The 22,700-nt window shown below is 35.8% G+C and overlaps 1 protein-coding gene across 4 annotated transcripts in view; it reads right to left on the bottom strand.

The window, feature by feature from the left end:
* The window catches only part of CROT (Carnitine O-octanoyltransferase), a 160,754-nt gene extending 145,790 nt beyond the window's left edge, over positions 1-14,964 (bottom strand). For 2 of the 4 annotated variants that reach the window (XM_067149185.2, XM_068228089.1), the window contains exon 1: positions 14,518-14,964. The gene's annotated coding sequence lies outside the window, so the exon portion shown is untranslated. Of the gene's footprint in view, positions 1-14,457 lie in introns of all 4 variants that reach the window. The other 2 variants (XM_067149186.2, XM_067149184.2) reach the window with 2 other exon arrangements.
* Positions 14,965-22,700: the final 7,736 nt, after the last annotated feature.

Below are 22,700 nucleotides of genomic sequence, written 5' to 3'. Positions count from 1 at the left end.
TGGGGTCGCAAGGCTGATTGGTGACCATCTCAAAGACAGTTGAAATTGTGTAGATCATATCTACAGCACAACAGATAAATAACTGTAGTTATCACTATTCTTTTTTTGAAAGGATACTCCCAGTGAATTCAAGCTTTCACAAGGATAAAATTTTACTCGAAATTTAAAAAATCTAAAAACTGAAATCAAACACATCTAAATAACTCTGATTCTACATAATAGATGGTAAAAATCAATATCCCCAAAAGGAATTCTCTGAAAATTCACTTCACACATAACTAACTGGTAATACTAATCTTAAAAGTAAACATTCAAAAACCAACTGGGCAATGTCGGGTACTACAGCTAGTTCATATAAAATAGAATTAGCAGATGTAAAAATAAATACACTTTTAACAGAATTACCAAATATATTAGAAGAACTTAAAAAAGAACATTATTATCCACTGGATTTAGATATAACATAAGATTTCAGCAGGTATTTTTAATAAAGAAGAAATGAGCAAATATTTAATAAATAATTTTAATTTTCTAATGCAAGGAGAATATAAAGTTGTAATGTAATAGTTAATAATAATAATAATAATTCGGTTGGAAACCATATTAAAGATTTTTAAATTGTCCAGATAAAAGATTAAAAGAAATATTTTCTTCTAAATTAGCTAAAGAAAACAGTATTACAAGATGGGAAGCAACAATTTATAATTATACGAATGAAAATTCACAAATAAAAGAGGTAATATTAATCTATACATTTATTAATAAAAATATTTATTAACTAATATGCAACCAAATTTAATAAAACAGTGGTATTAAAACACGTTAAAAATTATAAAGAACCAAAGAGTAACCATACACATGTATCCAAAACACTATTTTTATTGCTAATATTTTAATAAAAAACAGCTCGTTTAAGATCTTTTAACTATTTAAGAAAGATATTACCTAAAGATATAGCTCCTAGAAGTACCAATGTACAAATATTAAAATTTCTGTTTTCAACTTCCATTTATTGCAGAGAAAAAAGTAGTTAGAATGTTTTTAGAAATTTTTATAACTTGTATTTGTAAGAACTTTTAAAGAAACCTGCAAAAATAGAGGCAGCTGAAAGCAAAGCAAGGTGCAAATTTTACCTATATGATGATTTTTTTTATTTTTTGTTTTACAGAAATATTAACTTTTGATAATTTTTACTAAAAATGGGTAATTTTAGGGGAAAAGATACAAAATTCTGAGCAAAAATATGCAAAACTGGCAATTAACTCACCCAAAAATTAGTTTCATTACCCCAGAAATTATTTGTAGACCATGTTTGTGGTATTACCGTTTGGGGCTAAGAAGTCCATGCAACATAGAACTGTACTTGTGAAAAAAGTCTTCTCTCAAGTCGAAAAAATAAATACGTAGTTCTTTATTTTTAGAGGAGATTCCAAATACCTATTCCCACATCTGTAACATCTTCAGTTTTGAGATATACATAAGTATCCCCATAAAAAAATTCAATACTTGATCAGTCCTTACACCACCCCCATCTAAATGTATTTTCCGAAAACGAAAATACATGTTTCTTTATTTTTAAGGGTGATTTCAAATATCAATCTTCACGTCTGTAACATTCAATATTTAAGATATAAGTATCCTCATAAAAAGTAATTCAACTATTTTTTACTTCATTTCACGCCCCCCCCCCCCCCCCCCCGTTAAGCACCTTCTTCAAAAACAAAAAGGTACATGTTCCTGTATTTTTAAAGGACTTTCCAAATACGAAGTTTCTTGTCACCAACATGTTAAATTTTTGACATATGATGTAGATATACCGGTACTCATTTTAAGAATTCACCCGCTTTTCCAATTCTTTTCAGCCCCTTAACTGGATTTTCCTAAAACAAAAAAATACATGTTTCATTTTTTTAATACCAGTTTTCATGTCTGTACGTCTGTAACACCTTCAGTTTTTAAGATAAATGTATGTTTATAAAAATAATTAAACTTCTTCTTCTTCACTTCTTTCCACCCCTCTCCCACCTTAAGTGGACTTTTCGAAAACAAAAAATACGTGTTTCATTATTTTTAAAGGAAATTCAACATACCAACTTTCACGTCTGTAACAGCTTCAGTTTTTAAAATAAAGTATCCTCATAAAATTATTTCAACTCCTTATTTACTTATTTTCGACCCCATGCCCCTTACGTCAATTTTCTGAGAAAAACAAATGCTTGTTTCTTTATTTTTAAAGACGATTCCAAATACTAATTTTCACGTCTGTAATATCTTCAGTTTTTGAGATATAAGTATACACATAAAAGTAATTTAACTCATTTTCACCCCCCTTCCTACCCGTTAAGTTGATTCCCCCTCTCCAAAAGTGTGTGTTTCTTTATTTTTAAAGCATATTCCAAATACCAATTTTCACGTCTTTAACATCTTTAGTTTTTGAGATATAAGTATCCTGACACAAATAATTCAACTAATTTTTCAATTCATTCAACTCCCTTAAGTGGATTTTCCAAAGATAAAAGAACATGTGTTTCTTTACTTTGAAAGAAGATCCAAATACAAATGTTCATGCCTCTACATCTTCAGTTATTGAGATATAAGTATCCTCATAAAAAGAATTAAACTCCTTTTTCACCCCAGCCCGTTAAGTTGATTCCCCCCTCCCCCTCCAAAAAAGCGTGCTTATTTATTTTTAAGGTGATTCCAAACACAAATTTTCAGGTCTGTAACCTTAAGTTTTTGAGATATAAGTTTCTCCATTAAAAAAATTAATTTTTTTCACTTCCTTTCACACTCCCCCTTAAGTGAATTTTCCGACCCCCGCCCAATGCGTGTTTCATTATTTTTAAAGGAGATTCCAAATACCCATTTTCATGTCCGTAACACCTTTAGTTTTTAAGATATAAGTATCCAGGCAGAGAACTGCTCGAGACCGTTCTACCTGGAGAGTTCTGTTAAAGACCTACCAGAGTTCACGACTTAAAGAGGCCACATCATGTAATGATAGAATTGGCTGATGATGATGATGAAGTATCCTCATACAAAGTATTCAACTAATTTTTCAATAAATTCACCCCTCTTAAGTGGATTTTCCAAAGACAAAAGATTACGTGTTTCTTTACTTTGAAAGAAAATTTCAAATACAAATGATCATGTCTGTAACATCTTCAGTTTTTGAGAGATAAGTATTCTAATGAAAAGAATTCAACTCACTTTTCACTCCACCCCCGCCCGTTAAGTTGGTTTCCCCCTACTCACCCAAAAAATTTGTGTTTATAAATTTTTAAAGGAGATTCCAAATACCAATTTCCATGACTGTAACCTCCAGTTTTGAGTTATAAGTTTCTCCAGAAAAAGAATTCAATTTTTTTACTTCCTTTCCCACTCTTCACTCAAGTGAATTTTCCAAAAACACACAGTACCCGTTTCTTTAAAAGAGCTTCCAAATACCAATTATCACGGATGTAACATCTTCAGTTTTTAAGATATATGTATCCTCGTAAAATGAATTCATCTCCGTTTTCACACCCCCTCCCCCCCGCCATACCAAGTTGATTCCCCCACCAAATGCGTGTTTCTTTATTTTTAAAGGAGATTCCAAATACCAGTTTTCACGTTTGTAATATCTTTAAATTTTTTGGTATGTATATATATATATTTGTTTCTTTACATTTACAGGAAATTCCGTATACCAGTTTTCAAATTTGTAATATGTTACATGTCTAAGATAATTTGCAGATATAGTCTTTTTAAAAATTCACCCTTTGTCACTCCTGTTCACCCTCTATTCATCGGATTATGCAAAACCACAAAAATATGTGTTTCTTTATTTTCAAACGAGATTCCAAATTTCAATTTTTATGTCTGTAACGTCTTCAGTTTTTGAGATATAAGTCTCCTCATAAAAGGTGTTCAATCCCTTTTCCACCCCTCTTAATGGGATTTTCCAAAAACAAAAAATATGTTTCTTTATTTTTAAAGAAGGATTCCAAATACCAATTTTTACGTCTGTAATCTTCTAAGTTTTTGAGATATACATAACCTCATTTTAAAAATTTACCCCCCTGCCCCCCCTTTTCACCCCCTTAGTGACAGAATATCCAAAAATCCTCCCTTAGCGAGCACCTACATGTTAATATGAATGTATCCTCAAAATTTCATTTCTTTATGTCCAGTAGTTTTGCCTCGGCGATGATGAGTCAGTCAGTCAGTCAGTCAGGACCAGTTATTTTATATACCGGTATATAGATTATGAAATATTGAAAAATTTTGATATTTTGCCTTAAAATGGGTGATTTGGGGAGAAAAAACTATCAAATTCTCAGAAAAAATATACAAAATTATGAAATATTGAAAATTTTTGATAGTGGTCCAGAATCCGCAGAATCTACCTACTACTGCAAAACTACAGGAAATATTTTAACCAATCTTCATGTTTACCATTCCCCTGTCCAAAGGTAGCATTTAAGGTCCACAGTATTTCAAACACTCGGAGTGGACTGGGGGTTTATGGAAAACCGAAACAGTGATGGTACTCTCCCACAAAATATAACAGACCAACCTGGATGGGTATCAACCAACCTTGATGGAAATCCACTTCTAAAACTTTTTCCTCATGTGCACTTTTCAATAGGAAGATTAATAAGGCAGATATCATTTACGGACAGTTTTACAGGCTAAGTTCAATGGACATAGAGCGGATTCCTTATCCATATAAATAAAATCGTAACGACCGTGTGTCTGTACATCGACTCTTTTGGCAAAATTTTAATTCAGTTATCCGTTTCAGGTGTAATAATGACCATCTGCATATTATTTAACTTTGGTGTCTGTCTGTCTAAGTTCTGGTAACTTGAAAACTACTAGATATATTTCTACCAAACTTCATATATTGAATCCACCTGTCCTTGGGTAGCTTTTAGGGCCAATATTGTTTATAAATCCCTGAACAGACTGGAGTTTTTATGCAACCAAAATTGTCGTTTTTCACTCCCACAAAATATACACAACAAAACTTAATGGAAATCAATTTTGAAAACTATTTTCCCATGTGCATCATTTTGATACGAGGATTAATAAAGGTGATATCATTAAAGGGCTCTTCTTTAGTCTAACTTTGAGCGGACTTAGCCAAAAAGCGGGTCCGTGTAAAGCATATTTCTTATAACTGCAAAACTACTGGAAATATTTAAACTAAAATTCATGTTTACCATCCCCCTGACAAAAGGTAGGTTTTTAGGTCCACAGCATTTCAAATACCTGGAGTGGACTGGAAGTTTATAGAAAACAGAAACAGTGATGTTACTCTCCTGCATCTGATGGAAATCCATTTCTAAAACTTTTTTCTCATGTGCACTTTTACGATAGGATGATTAATAAGGCAGATATCATTAATGGACAGTTTTACAGGCTGAGTTCAATGGACATAGAGCGGATTCCTTATCTATATAAATAAAATCGTAACGACCATGTGCTGTACATCGACTATTTTAGCAAAATTTTCATTCACTTATCCATTTCAGGTGTAATAATGACCATCTGCATATTTTTTAGCTTTGGTATCTGTTTGTCTGAGTTCTTGTTGTTGTTTGAGTCATCAGTCCATAGACTGGTTTGATGCAGCCCTCCATGCCACCCTCTCCTGTGCTAACCTTTTCGTTTCTACATAACTATTGCATCCTTTTCTGCTCTAATCTGCTTGTCACATTCATACCTTGGTCTACCCCTACCGTTCTTACCACCTACACTTCCTTCAAAAACCAACTGAACGAGTCCTGGGTGTCTTAAGATGTGTCCTATCATTCTATCTCTTCTTTTCGTCAAATTTAGCCAAATCGATCCCCTCTCACCAATTCGATTCAGTATCTTTTCATTCGTGATTCAATCTATCCATCTCACCTTCAACATTCTTCTGTAACACCACATTTCAAAAGCTTATATTCTCTTTCTTTCTGAGCTAGTTATCGTCCACGTTTCACTTCCATACAATGCCACGCTCCACACGAAAGTCTTCAAAAACATCATTCTAATTCCGATATCAATGTTTGAAGTGACCAAATTTCTTTTCTTAAGAAAGCTCTTCCTTGCTTGTGCTAGTCTGCATTTTATGTCGTCCTTACTTCTACCATCATTAGTTATTTTACTACCCAAGTAACAATATTCATCTACTTCCTTTAAGACTTCATTTCCTAATCTAATATTTCCATAATCACCTGCCTTTGTTCGACTGCACTCCATTACTTTTGTTTTGGACTTATTTATTTTCATCTTGTGCTCCTTACCCAAGACCTCGTCCATACCATTCAGCAGCTTCTCGATATCTTCTGCAGTCTCAGATAAAATAACAATATCATTGGCAAATCTCAAGGTTTTGATTTCCTCTTCTTGGACTGTGATTTCCTTTCCAAATTCCTCTTTGATTTCCTTTACTGCCTGTTCTATGTAAATATTGAAAAGGAGAGGGGACAAACTGCAGCCTTGCCTCACTCCTTTCTGGATTGCTGCTTCTTTTTCAAAGCCCTCGATTCTTATCACTGCAGACTGATTTTTAGATGTACGGCTTTTCAGGCGTTTGCTCTATTAACCAGCATTTCGTCTTGATTTTTATACAGATTGTAGATAATTCTTCCTTCTCGGTATCTGATCTCAATCGTCTTCAGAATCTTAAATAGCTTGGTCCAATCAACATTTATCAAATGCCTTTTCTAGATCTACGAATGCCATGTACGTGGGCTTGTCCTTCTTGATTTGATCCTCTAAGATCAGATGTAAAGTCAGGATTGCTTCATGTGTTCCTACATTTCTTCTGAAGCAAACTGATCTTCTCCCAACTCAGTTTCAACCTGTATTTCCATTCTTCTGTAAATAATACGTGTAAAAATTTTGCAGGCGTGAAATACTAAACTAATGGTGTGGTAGTTTTCACACTTGTCAACACCTACTTTCTTGGGGACAGTTATAACAACATTCTTCCGAAAATCGGATGGCACTTCTCCTGTCTCATACATCTTACACACTAAATGGAATAACCTTGCCATGCTGGTTTCTCCTAAGGCAGTCAGTAATTCAGAGGGAATGTCATCAATTCCAGGTGTCTAGTTCCTATTTAGGTCACTCACAGCTCTGTCAAACTCTGACCTCAAAATTGAGTCTCCCATTTCATCAGCATGTTCCAGAACCAAATTATCTACATCTTTACCTTGATACAACTGTTGGATATGCTCCTGCCATCTTTCTGCTTTGTCTTCTTTCCTTAGAAGTGGCTTTCCGTCCGAGCACTTAATATGCATACACCTAGATTTCTTTTCTGCAAAGGTTTCCTTGATTTTCCTGTATGCAGCATCTACCTTTCCCAGGACCATACAACCTTCGACATCCTTGCACTTCTCCTTCAGCCATTCTTCTTTAGCTACCTTGCCCTTACTATCCACTTGATTCTTTAATCTCCTGTATTCTTTTCTGCCCTCTTCATTTCTAGCATTCTTGTATTTTCGTCGTTCATCAATCAGGTCTAGTATCTCCTGAGTTATCCACTGATTCTTAGTTGATCTTTTCTTCCTTCCCAACATTTCTTCAGCAGCCCTACTGACTTCATTTTTCATGACTATCCACTCTTCCTCTATTGTGTTTCCTTCAGCCTTTTCATTTAGCCCTTGTGCAACATGTTCCTTGAAACAATCCCTCACACTCTTTTCTTTCAACTTGTCTAGATCCCATCTTTTTGCATTCTTTCCTTTCTTCAACTTCAGATGGCATTTCATGACCAACAAGTTGTGGTCAGAGTCCAGTCTGCTCCTGGGAAAGTTTTGCAATCCAACACCTGGTTTCTGAATCTCTGCCTAATCATAATGAAGTCTGTATGTTACCTTCTAGTGTCTCCAGGTCTCGTCCACGTATACAGCCGTCGTTTGTGGTGTTTGAACCAAGTATTGGCAAGGACTAAATTATGATCAGTGCAGAATTCAACCAGCCGATTTCCTCTTTCGTTCCTTTGTCCCAATCCAAATTCTTTTACTGTATTACCTTCTCTTCCTTGGCCTACCACTGCATTCCAGTCTCCCACCACAATTAGATTCTCATCACCTTTTACATATTGTATTCAATCTTCTATCTCTTCATATATTCTTTTGATTTCCTCATCATCCGCTGAACTATCAGGCATATAGACCTGCACTATTGTGGTGGGCATTGGTTTGGTGTCTATCTTGACGTAGTCTATCCATCTCCCTTTTCAGATTCTCTAACCTACCACAACGATTCAAACTTCTAACATTCCACGCTCCGACTTGCAGAATGTCAGTATCCATCTTCCTAATGATCGCCCCCACCTGGAGATCCGAATGGGGGACTAGTTTACCTCCGGAATATTTTACCTGGTAGGAAGCCATCAGTACATCATTCATACAGAGAGAGCTGCATGTCCTCGGGAGGTAGTGACTGCTGTAGTTTCCCCTTGCTTTCAGCCGTGTAGCAGTATCAACACAGCTAAGCCATGTTGAGTATTATTACAAGGCCATATCAGTCAATCATCTAGACTGCTGCCCTTGCAACTACCAAAAGGCTGCTACCCCCCTTTCGATGAACCATTCCTTAGTCTGGTCTCCCAACAGATATCCATCTGATATGGTTGCACCTGCGGCTCGGCTATCTGCTTCATAGGGAAACGCAAGCCTCCCCACCGCGGCAAGGTCACATGGTTCGCAGGGGAGGAAAGCGGGTCCATGTAAAGCATATTTCTTGTAACTGCAAAACTACAGGACATATTTAAACCAAACTTAATGTTTACCATCCCCCTGTCCAAAGGTAGCTTTTAAGGTCCACATCATTTCAAATACCCGGAGTGGACTGGGGGTTTATAGAAAAGCGAAAGAGTGAGGTTACTCTCCCACAAAATATACCGCAAAACTACAGCAAATATTTTAACCAAACTTCATGTTTAGCATCCCCCAGTCCAAAGGTAACTTTTAAGGTCCACAGTATTTCAAATACCTGGAGTGCACTGGGGATTTATAGGAAAACAAAACAGTGATACCAGACCAACCTGGATGGGAATCAACCAACCTTAATGGAAATCCATTTCTAAAACTTTTTCCTCACATGCACTTTTTTGATAGGATGATTAATATGGCAGATATCATTAACGGACAGTTTTACAGGCTAAGTTCAGTGGACATAGCCCAAAAGGTGTTGTACATGGAGCAGATTCCTTATCTTGTATATAAAAAAATCGTGACAACCGTGTGTCTGTACTTTGACTATTTTGGCAAAATTTTCATTCAGTTATCTGTTTCAGGTGTAATAATGACCATCTGCATATTTTTTAGCTTTGGTGTCTGTTAGACTGTTTGTTTGTCTGAGCTCTCATAGCTTGAAAACTACTGGATATATTTCTACTAAACTTCATAGTTAGAATCCACCTGTCCTTGGGTAGGTTTTAGGGCCAATATTGTTTCTAAATCCCTGAATTGACTGGGGGTTTATGTGGAAATGAAATCTTGATTTTGCACTTCCACAAAAAATACACAACCAATCTTAATGGAAATCTGCCTGCCTTAATGGAAATCAATTTCTAAAATTTTCTTTTCTCACATGCATCATTTCGATATGAGGATTAATAAGGGAGATATCATTGGCGAACCGTTTTTCAGTCTAACTTCGAAGGACTTTTTTTAGCCATTTTGTTGATTTGTCTCTTCGTCCATTTGTTGAGTACTTATAATGGGAAACTACTCTATATATTTCTACCAAACTTTATAGCTGTCCTTGGATAGGTATTTGGGTCAATATTATTTCTAAATCCCAGATTGGTTTGGGGGTTTATAGGAAGTCGAAACAGTGATTTTACTGTCCCACAAAATATACATGACCATCCTTAATGGAAAACTACCAGCCTTAATGGAAATCACATTTAGTAAATTCACAGAAGCTTACAAACTGTACACTGAAAGGCATAACGGTCTATAATGATAAAGTATGCATGTATGTATGTATGAGAACATGAATATTTCAATATCCTTTCTTATTATCACAAGTTGCACATTGCCATAATGACAGTACTCTGAAATTATTACAATTGATTTACTATATAAATGTATCACCATGTATATGGTTTCCAAGAATTACAATTTAGAATTCAGGAGGTTTTTGCGTGGGGGTCATTTTCACCCATTGTGCGTCCTTGCATTTCGACAGAGAGAGAGATTCCTGTCAGGTTAAGTTGAATGGCACAATTATCAAATCACAGGCGTGAATAACAACCAGTCGTTTCTTGAATTTCAGAATAGCTTATACTGTATGTGAGTGCTGTTAAAACGTGATTCTGTAACAATTCTTGTGAAGGCTGACTGAGGGGGACATCATGTAGTACGGGAACTGTTGCAAATGTGGCCCAGTTAGAAGAAATGCAGACAGTTGTCAATATGGGTCAGATATTGTTTGACCAGATTAGACGTTCCCCTACAGCTTCACATGTATACTTTCTTTAGTTACGTGTGGCACACAAGAACCAGTTGACTGAATTCCCTACGCTTCATCCTGAGCCTCAGCCTCAGGTCCAATGTGCCTGTCCTAATTGCCGACAATGTCAAGTGAACTCCAGTTGTAAACAGAACAAAACTTTCAACAAGTTCTTTGTGAAACAAAGTAGTTTGTGGAAAATGTTTACATAAGATAATCACTTGTATAAATTACTTATCAAGTGCCTGAATAGGTCTGCCAAAGTTTTTCATTGTTACCTATTCAAAGTGGAAAAAACAATGAGTTGATCTGTACACAATACATTCCTTGTTTAACCATTTTTTTTTTTTTTTATAATGAACATTCACATTGTTTCCCAGGCCATGGATGCTAAATATATATCAGAAAGAGTAAGCGGTCGAAATGATCGCCTGCAGCCTTTATAAGTATGAGGAAAGTTTGGCCGTTCTAGTGTTAAGTATGTTATTTCATGTTTATATCTTTTGTAATATCTGAAGCCATCTCTCTTCAGTTCTGACTCAGTCAATTTTTAACTGTTGGGTTATTCCGTCTGCCAACTAATTTTGAGTAATCAATTTATAAACTACTCGAAAAAGAAAAAACACAGCCTCTGGTAAGAGTATTATAATTGAAAATTAATTAATTAATTTCTTTTGCAAGTATAATACTGTCATATGATTTTCTTTTTCAGGTACGTAGTTTATAAATTCATTTCTCAAAATTAGTTTTGGCGGACTGAAGAACTTAACAGTTAATTTATTTTGGGTGGGTGGGTGGGTATGAGTGTGTGCAGCATTTCACCCAGGGCGTGTCATCTGTGCTCATCAGTTGGACTGGCATACCTTTCCAATATGCTGTTTAGCAGTGGCTGTCTGCACAGTCCAACTGAGTTAGCAAGCTGCTAAACTGCTGAAGAACAAACGAACGAATGAAGTCCTTGTTTTTGATTGACTTGGGTTGGCTGGGTTTGTATGTTTTGTACATACGTTGTTTATTATTGTTGTATGACTCTGGCGCAGAGGCCGCCGGACCCCCAAGGGGGGCAACCCAGGGAGAGGACTCGCACTGCAGCTTCCCTCCCCCCCCCATAGTTTTCCCCTACTATCCCCCGTTTATTGAAATCTTTGTTTTTTGTACACGGTATTTACATAATTTTACATACATTTATATAATTATTTTATTTGCTTTGAATGCCTCTTGTATATTGTAGCTTGAGTCTTTGTGTCCATTTCGTAACGCTATTTGCGTACAGAGACTTGTTATGTCAAATACTTCGACCTTTTAAATAATCCTTAGATTTATGTTTTTGTTTTCAAATATAAAGCAATATTAGGAATACATGTAGAGTTCTCATTTGCCATAGCAAATGCTTGTAAATGTTGTTTTATAAAGTAAGTGACTTGAACAGTTGAGGTAGTAAATACCACAGCGTATTCAAGAACACGTTTATAAGATAAATGAGGAAATACGGAACTCAAGAAACTGCTGAATACGAAGTGATTACCTGTTATTTAAAAAAAAAAAAAAAAAAAAAAAAAAAAAAAAGTACTTCTTGTAGAGGTACAATGCCAATTAAAGCTTTTACGACTGCAGATAGAAAGGCCTAATAACCCAAAAGCTTGGTTGTATAGCTGTGAGTTTTTGATCTGCATCTATGAAACCCATAACCAGTAAGTCATTTCGGTTTGAGATTAGAACAACCACTTTTAAACAAATAAACAGGTAGTAATATATCTATACTTTTCCAGTAAAATAAATACGAGTAGAGTTTTACTAACCAAATTTATTTTAATACTAAGAGTTAATATACATTTGTCCAAAACACACTTTGCCTATAAACTTGCATATATAGTTCTATCAAGTTAAGAAAGGGGCACAAAGTTTTTGGGGCAATTTGTAGTGAATTTTATCATTAAAACTTTTTCTAAAAGCACATAACTATCAGGCTACCCTTTCATTGGCTTAGTATGCCTATGTATTAACTGGCCAAGAAACCTCTAAGATAACTTAATGCGCTCATTCCTTCTGGTCGTGTTTGTACTTGGGGACTTACATATCTTCAACCTATCACTTTTTGTGCCAAGAAGTGTAGGCCTACATACTGGGAAGTAGATCAACTTACGAAGAAACTCTATGATTGATAATTGTTTATGTCCATGGTTCTGAGTAGAACAACCTCCTTTTAAGTACGCTACATGAAGTCTATTATAAATTCAAAATAGGTCTAGGCTCAAACATAAAAGAAAAATTCCTGAAAGCACATAGTTTCTACTTGAAATATTCTATTATATCACATGGGTCTGGAACGAATAACCAAATATGGCCACAATGAGTTAACCAACTAATTTGATTAAGGTTTTTCTACCAGCTTACTTTCTACTCACCACAGGAAATTATTTTTAAAAAATTTTTTTTTGCTAGTTGCTTTAAGTCGCACCGACACAAATAGGTCTTATGGCGATGATGAGACAGGAAAGATCTAGGAATGGGAAGGAAGCGACCGTGGCCTTATAGTACCTTATTTTCAAGTAACTGGGTACCTTTTCAACACCTCCACATGGCACGACATAAAGATAGAGGTGAGAAAATGTAGTAATGGTTCTATGCCAGAGCCACATTCAATTTGATAATTAACTTGAACTAAACTATAGCGCAACCAATAATTTTCATATGATTAATTATTGGTTTGTTCGTAATTTAGATTTCAATATTCTGTCAGAGAATAATGGGACATAAGGTATGTGTATTTAATCATATTGTATTATACTGTTCTATAATGATTTAAGATTGGAATTACTGTACTGCTAGCACTAAAGATATGTTATTATTTTAATGTTATGATCGTGAAAGTCTACGTTTTAAGATACCTTATTTTACTTCGTAAGTTACCATATATAACGAGTGTTTCAATACGTCAAACCAAATCTGAATGATTTGTGCATCTTTTTAGTCAAACAAGCTAACGTATACACCAGAAAACAAATGGGGAGCTGGACTACTCATAGCCTCAACGTATAGTTCCCAATGCTGACATCCTGAGTATGATTTACCTTTGCGATTCTGTTCCCCTCCCTCTCTCTCTTTTCTGCCAATCCCCAAATTCAATTTATTTTAAACCCCAAGAAATTTCTATCAAATCTTGACCCAAATACAGTTACTTACACCATACCACTGAGATTCATACAAATGTTAGGCATACTCAAGTAGCCTACACAATGCTAATGACCAAAATGTTCCTGACCTAAAATGAAACTATAACAAACTACGATTATCTTTTCACATTTTACAGCTCATTAATTCCTACTTTGAGCCCCGCAGAGCTTGAAGGTAAAGGACAGTCCTCACACATCATTTCACAAGTAGAGCATTTATCCCAATGTTGGGTCTGCATGATTATACACTTCTAGACACCATAACAACAAAACTTATAAGATCGCGCACGCTAATACACACTTGACTGATGAACGAACATCCCTTCATCCCTCGGTACAATCCCTTAAAATGTATTAATAACTTAGTAAATTATAAGTCAAATGTAAAAATACGGTAATCAAAAGATGACTTGCATTATTTACGACAAATAAAATGAAATAACTATAATTCCGATTACAAGTGTATTCTTACCAAAAAATCTAAAATATTCAGATGTAATTAACGTAATTAACTTCGCCCAGTAAAAGTGCTGAGTAATGAAACCTATTAATTACCGGTAACCTCTTCACAGGGATTTGTTTATGTATCTTTGTATAATACTGGCAATCTCAACTTTCTCCTGTCAGCTACATACTACTACAGATACTCGTCCTATATTACCCACGACCTGTTCTCAGGATCTTTGTATTTATAATCCCAAATCTTCAGAACTTTACGGCACAAGATTGGATTGAAGGTGAAGGATGCATAGATGCTGTGCTCGGAGATGACTGATACAAAGTGTAAAAGGTTGGAGAGAATAATCGCTTTTAAACTGCTCTTATTACTAACCTGAATGCGAAGAGATATATTCGCAATAATTCACAAATGAAATAAAATGAAAGAACGTACTGTCAAGACTTGATAAATCTGATCACTAAACGGAGAACCACCACAGCACTAAAACATAAACATTGTTTACATTACTTTTTACTCGTAGTCGTGTGAAGATTTTTGCTTATCATATCGCTGACTCATGCTAAAAGTAGCTTGCACGTTGTTAATATGATGACTTGTGTACAAACGTGTTCCTTGCCGATGAATAATTAAAAGAATGGTATACAGTTGCATGTAATTAATTCTACTGCATTAACATACAATTAACCTAACCTTAGCTTAACAAACCAAAATTATAGATTCTAGCGGGCTTTCCTGAGACACCTACTGTCAAAATTCCTAATTTTTCCTGTTTCACCTCAAACGAAATATGCTTCTTTGTTATTGTATTGTGATTAGGATTCTATCTATCAGTCAGTCGATCACAACTGATCTGCGTTTCGTGCAGTCGCCCTTATGGCAGAGTCCTACCAGACGTTACTTATTATTAGTCTTAAACAATTTCAAAGAAGTTGGAAATTTATCGAAAATCTCCCTTCGTAAATTATTCCAATCGCTGACTCCGCTTCCTATAAAGAAATATTGGCCCCAGTTTACCCTCTTGAATTCTAATACCTCCAATTTTATCTTCATATTATGATCTTTTTCTCAAGTTGTAATTTCATGGGAACCGAAGTGAGCCCTGTGCTGTAGTTGAATTTATTGCAATGGTAGAGGCTGCCCGTTACATGTCATAAAAAAAAAACTTACCCTGGCATTCATTCGGTTTCTCCAAATACAGTAGAGACAATACACGACACTTACGGATTTCGCCTTGCTAAAATGGGAGACAATTCGACGGTGGCGCTCCTAGTGACTTGACCTGAACAAATCGCGCTAAATTCAAATATCAATGGAAATGTATATACGGAAATGGATAAAAAAAAATACGTCTAGAAAGACAGTGGTATTGAGATATTAACTTCGAAGTTGCTAAAGCAATTTTGGATAAATGATTGAAGAATTTTTAAGAGGTTATTATTCAAAGACTGAAATTAGACATATAAACAAGGTGTGAAATGGACTGCTGTGAAATGGCTTGATCTTTCATTTATGCATTACTTTTTAAGCTTTAGCATACCTGCCTGAAATCTTACGGTTGGATTTGTCTTTTTTCCTCATTTAATAACAATGTATCATCACATTAAGACATTTGTCATTGAAAATATCGGCACATTCCTTACACATATGATGCAATGAATTAACATTTAATAGCTGGACAATTTTCCTCTTAACATAAAGCCTACTAACAGAAAGAAAATCTATAAAATCCCGGCTTTAATCTGAGAAGAGGGATAAAAGAAAGAAAAGTTTGTCGATAGTGATGCTTTGAGGAATATTTACGTAAAATTAGAGTTAAAATGTAACATACCCTTGGCTGTATAGTCGAGGATTTTTAAAGTCGCTGGCCTGGAAATGATCTGAACAGATCTTATAATTCTTATACAAGCGTAACGCCCCTTCTTTCTTGTACACTTTATCCAAATCGCTTCTGTGACATTTCAAAACCCACAGATCACACCTACAACAACACATCGGTATTGAAGGTTAACTGCTGCACTATACAATAAAATATCCGTATTATATTTTAAGCCCGTTAAAACATGGGTCGAGCAGGTCAGAAGATTATGAAGTACTATAAAAATCTCTGTCACTGGAAGAATATATATGCAAACACAATATTACTTACATGTTCTTGTCACGAGGGAACCTGAAGAACGAGCGCGCATTTTTCTCTACTTCGTAATTACTGCAGCCAAACACAGCACATACCTTTCCCCTCATGTTGAGAGGGGATATCAAGGAATGACACACGCTACTATTTAATTATGTCAACTCACTGAGAACGCATAAATAACACCACAAACTTCACACAAAAATACACGTGCTCTTATGACAGAATCAGTACCGTTCAGGTCTATCCGCTAGAGTGAGCTCCAATAGCTGTCCCTCGATATCTCGCTCAGTGTCGTGTATTATCTGCGCACTTTTTAGTGATAGATTTACACCCTAGTGCTGAAGCGGTCGACTTTGGATATCTTCGAGATTCGTATTGGCAACCTTTGAAACACAAACTAAGAATCGCTTATCATCGCTGTGCGCCATCTGGCGTACACTTTAAGTACTCGTACTGTTGTTGTTTACACAGCAAAGCCAAACTATAGAATTCATGCTAGGAACACGTTTCGCAACGGGAAATGTTATATAGTATTAAATATTTTGTGTGTGACACAGTTGTTTGCTTAAAATAATAAAGGTTTATAAAATTCATATCGATCGATCATATTATCGATTCAATTCAGATTTCATTTCCATTCAGTTGGCAGTATTAACGGAACTCTTCTTACTTCTCCAACGAGTACAAAAATCTAGCACTAAAAATTGCGCGGATAATATTGTCTCTACTGTATTTGGTTTCTCTCTACGTTAACGACTCCAGAACATAGTGTAATGATAATGTTATTTGCTTTACATCCCACTAACTACTTTTACGGTTTTCGCAGACGCCGATGTGCCGGAATTTAGTCCAGCAGGAGGTCCTTTACGTGCCAGTAAATCTACCGACACGAGGCTTAAAATACCATCGAAGCTGCCAAGTAGGGTCGAGTTATTACCTCTCTCTAGAAATCTGGAAAATGTACAATAAATGCCATATACTTGTTAGGTACCAAAATGGGTTTAAAAAAATGCAATGTAAATTTTAATCTTATAGCAGTTTTATACCTAGTATTATTTGTACTAGGCCAAATACAGTCGTTGGCTACGAGATACACACGATACAGTAGAGACATTATTACAAATACAGTATAGATAATACGCGACACTTACGGATTTCGCCTAGCTAAAATGGGAGACAATTCGACGGTGGCGCTCCTAGTGTCTTGACCTGAACAAATCGCGCTAAATTCAAATATCAATGGAAATGTATATACGGAAGTGGATAAATAAATTACGTCTAGAAAGAAAGTGTTATTGAGATATTCACTTCGAAGTTGCTAAAGCAATTCTGGATAAATGAATGAAGAATTATTTAAAAGGTTATTATTCAAAGACTGAAATTAGACATATAAACAAGAAGTGAAATGGACTGCTGTGAAATGGCTTTATCTTCCATTTATGCATTACTTTTTTAGCTGTAGCATTCCTGCCTGAACTCTTACGGTTGGATTTGTCTTTTTTCTAATTTAAAAACGTTGTATCATCACATTAAGACACTTGTCAATAAAAATATCGGCACATTCCTTACACATATGATGCAATGAATTAACATTTAATAGCTGGACAATTTTCCTCTTAACATGAATCCTACTAACAGAAATATATTCCTTTCACATATGATGCAATGAATTGACATTTAATAATAATAATGTTATTTGTTTTACGTCCCACTAACTACTCTTTTACGGTTTACTGAGACGCCGATGTGCCGGAATTTAGTCCCGCAGGAATTCTTTTACGTGTCAATAAATCTACCGACACGAGGCTGACGTATTTGAGCACCTTCAAATACCACCGGACTGAGCCAGGATCGAACCTGCCAAGTTGGGGTCAGTCGAGGATTTTTAAAGTCGCTGGCCTGGAAATGATCTGAACAGATCTTATCAATCAATCAATCAATACTGATCTGCATTTAGGGCAGTCACCCAGGAGGCAGATTCCCTATCTGTTGCTTTCCTAGCCTTTTCCGAAATGATTTCAAAGAAATTGGAAATTTATTGAACATCTCCCTTGGTAAGTTATTCCAATCCCTAACTCCCCTTCCTATAAATGAATATTTGCCCCAGTTTGTCCTCTTGAATTCCAACTTTATCTTCATATTGTGATCTTTCCTACTTTTATAAACGCCATTCAAACTTATTCGTCTACTAATGTCATTCCATGCCATCTCTCTGCTGACAGCTCGGAACATACCACTTAATTGAAATAATAACTTAATGTTATTATTTCAATCAAATATCATCAATACGGACCAAAAATGATATTTATTACATGTAACATACCACTTATAATACCAATATAAATGGTCCGTTATTGGACATTATAAATTTTCCAGCTAGCTCATTCCTGGTTGCCAGCGTTTCGCCCTCATGTGCTAGGGTGGGCTCGTCAGTTGGTACCTAGCACACCTACCAATACGCTAGCTGGAAAATTTATAATGTCCAATAACGGACCATTTATATTGGTATTATAAATTTGCTCATTCAGGACAAATATTTCAGATTCCCTATGGGAATCAACATCTATATCACATACCACTTAGTCGAGCAGCTCTTCTTCTTTCTCTCAATTCTTCCCAACCCAAATATTGCAACATTTTTGTAACGCTACTCTTTTGTCGGAAATCACTCAGAACAAATTGAGCTGCTTTTCTTTGGATTTTTTCCAGTTCTTGAATCAGGTAATCCTGGTGAGGGTCCCATACACTGGAACCATACTCTAGTTGGGGTCTTACCAGAGACTTATATGCACTCTCCTTTACATCCTTACTACAACCCCTAAACACCCTCATAACCATGTGCAGAGATCGGTACCCTTTATTTACAATCCCATTTATGTGATTACCCCAGTGAAGATCTTTCCTTATATTAACACCTAGATACTTACAATGATCCCCAAAAGGAACTTTCACCCCATCAACGCAGTAATTAAAACTGAGAGGACTTTTCCTATTTGTGAAACTCACAACCTGACTTTTAACCCCGTTTATCAACATACCATTGCCTGCTGTCCATCTCACAACATTTTCGAGGTCACGTTGCAGTTGCTCACAATCTTGTAACTTATTTATCACTCTATAGAGAATAACATCATCCGCAAAAAGCCTTACCTCAGATTTCACTCCTTTACTCATATCATTTATATATATAAGAAAACATAAAGGTCCTATAACACTGCCCTGAGGAACTCCCCTCTCAACTATTACAGGGTCAGACAAAGCTTCACCTACTCTAACTCTCTGAGATCTATTTTCTAGAAATATAGCAACCCATTCAGTCACTCTTTTGTCTAGTCCAATTGCACTCATTTTTGCCAGTAGTCTCCGATGATCCACCCTATCAAATGCTTTAGACAGGTCAATCGCGATACAGTCCATTTGACCTCCAGAATCCAAGATATCTGCTATATCTTGCTGGAATCCTACAAGTTGAGCTTCGGTGGAATAACCTTTCCTAAAACCGAATTGCCTTCTATCGAACCAGTTATTAATTTCACAAACATGTCTAATATAATCAGAAAGAATGCCTTCCCAAAGCTTACATACAATGCATGTCAAACTTACTGGCCTGTAATTTTCAGGTTTATGTCTATCACCCTTTCCTTTATACACAGGGGCTACTATAACAACTCTCCATTCATCTGGTATAGCTCCTTCGACCAAACAATAATCAAATAAGTACTTCAGATATGGTACTATATCCCAACCCATTGTCTTTAGTATATCCCCAGAAATCTGATCAATTCCAGCCGCTTTTCTAGTTTTCAACTTTTGTATCTTATTGTAAATGTCATTGTTATCATATGTAAATTTTATTACTTCTTTGGCCTTAGCCCTTTCACTCCCGGTACATATACTATGAGAATACGGGTGCGTAATTGCCATTTCAGAGGTGATTATGGTCTAAATATTACCAAAAATTATTTTTTCCCATTTACAAACGCCACTATGGGTATTTTTTGACCCCTCACAATTGTGAGGGTCAGTAGTAAACCATGACCCTCACAATTGTGAGTATCAGATTCACTGAGGCAATGAGGAGTGTTGAGATCTTGCGTTTGTCATCCTAAAATGTGTATCATGAATGAACAATCAAATTTGCCATCACATCCTTAATTGAAGTAAATTTTTAATAGTTTGTAACCAGAAATATAACAAATTATAACAACATAAATATTGATTACAGCAGGGTAAATGTCACTTTAGGATTTGTCTTCATAACGGAATTTATACAGTGCATTAGTATGTCTACTTCACTGCGTAGAACAAACGGAAACAATCATTGTATTTATTTAAAAAAAGGCAAACATTGCATTTCATGCATCGTGTGTGAGATTTCCTTTGACAGCCATGAAGTGTGCAATATAGTGGCGTCTTCAAATTATCTACAAGTCGATAATTTTCAAAACAATCAAGTTGTTTGTCTTTTTTGGGCATACCTGCAGGTATTTCTTGTGTGGGAGAAAGTTTCCCATTCTGCTCATTGAAATCGCCATATCTTTTTTCTCTTGGGTCCACCTAGAATGTACTCTCCAATGGCCAACCGGAATACTAGTAGGTCCATCATCTCTTCTGGTACCTTCCCATTCAACTTGCAATCCGTAAATTTGACTCACCGAAACTGGATTTTCTCCTTCTATAGAAATAAATTCAGGACCAGGTTTACATTTAAATGTTTTCTTAGACCATGAGACACCTGGCGAAGGAACTGGGTTCACTGGCATTTCTATTTCAGATTCTGAACTAGAACCATCTGCACAAGGTTCTGGTTGCTATGCTGACTGGTCACCACTGTCATCAAATTCCTCAATATCTGACATGTCTAATTAATCTTGAATAGCCCCTGGATCATCTAGGATGTTTTCTAGTGCCCGTAGTTTTTCTGAAAAACTACAGAGAACTTGAAGTACATTTTTCTTCAAATTAGGGATAGATAGTACAGACTGTATTGTAAATTAAAACAGTTAAAACTACGTGAAAATATACTGCCAGCAAGTAAAAATACGGTTCGACTCTGTAATTAGTAATAGGAACAACAGACAGATAGCTAAAGTTACTTTAATAGCAATAAATGCATGTCTGACAAACTTAACCTCAAAGTTGAGTGGTACACGTACACTCCCAACACTCACAATCGTGAGTGCATAATTCATAGATGAACTGAATACCCCAAATACTTTTAGATTGGAAATAAACGTATATAATTTAATTCTAGAGAGTAGTAAGTTAATAATTTATAACGATATAATAATTAAAAGTTAAAATTGACTAAAATAGAATCATAATTACCTCTTTGTGCCATCTTGTAACAGAGCAAGCAATGGGACTCCTTGTTTTCAACTTTGATTCTGAAGTATACCGCCAGACTGCAGTTGTTTCGCATAAACCACAACCCTCACTTTCGTGTGAGAGCGTAGTGAACGAAGTCAACAAAACAAATTCGTATTTAGGCAATGTTAAATCTACACTCACAATTGTGAGTGCAGGGAGCGAAAGGGTTAGTCTCCTCCTCTATCTCGACATTATCCTTGTAACCAACAATCTTTACATACTGCTGACTGAATACTTCCGCCTTTTGAAGATCCTCACATACACACTCCCCTTGTTCATTAATGATTCCTGGAATGTCCTTCTTGGAACCTGTTTCTGCCTTAAAATACCTATACATACCCTTCCATTTTTCACTAAAATTTGTATGACTGCCAATTATGCTTGCCATCATGTTATCCTTAGCTGCCTTCTTTGCTAGATTCAATTTTCTAGTAAGTTCCTTCAATTTCTCCTTACTTCCACAGCCATTTCTAACTCTATTTCTTTCCAGTCTGCACCTCCTTCTTAGTCTCTTTATTTCTCTATTATAATAAGGTGGGTCTTTACCATTCCTTACCACCCTTAAAGGTACAAACCTGTTTTCGCATTCCTCAACAATTTCTTTAAACCCATCCCAGAGTCTGTTTACATTTTTTTTACCGTTTTCCACCGATCATAGTTACTTTTTAGAAACTGCCTCATGCCTGCTTTATCAGCCATATGGTACTGCCTAACAGTCCTACTTTTAAGACCTTCCTTTCTATCACATTTATTTTTAACTACCACAAAAACAGCTTCATGATCACTAATACCATCTATTACTTCAGTTTCCCTATAGAGCTCATCTGGTTTAATCAGCACGACATCCAGGATATTTTTCCCTCTGGTTGGTTCCATCACTTTCTGAATCAGCTGTCCTTCCCATATTTACTTATGTGCCATTTGTTGGTCATGCTTCCTGTCGTTCGCATTTCCTTCCCAATTTACATCTGGCAAATTCAGATCTCCCGCTACAATCACATTTCTTTCCATGTCGTTTCCCACATAGCTGACTATCCTATCAAATAATTCCGAATCCGCATCAGTGCTACCCTTTCCCGATCTGTACACTCCAAATATATCAAGTTGCCTA

Source organism: Anabrus simplex, chromosome 6 (assembly GCF_040414725.1).
Source record: "Anabrus simplex isolate iqAnaSimp1 chromosome 6, ASM4041472v1, whole genome shotgun sequence".
In the NCBI taxonomy this organism is placed as follows: Eukaryota; Metazoa; Arthropoda; class Insecta; order Orthoptera; family Tettigoniidae; genus Anabrus; species Anabrus simplex.
This window is presented reverse-complemented; position numbering and strand designations above follow the sequence as displayed.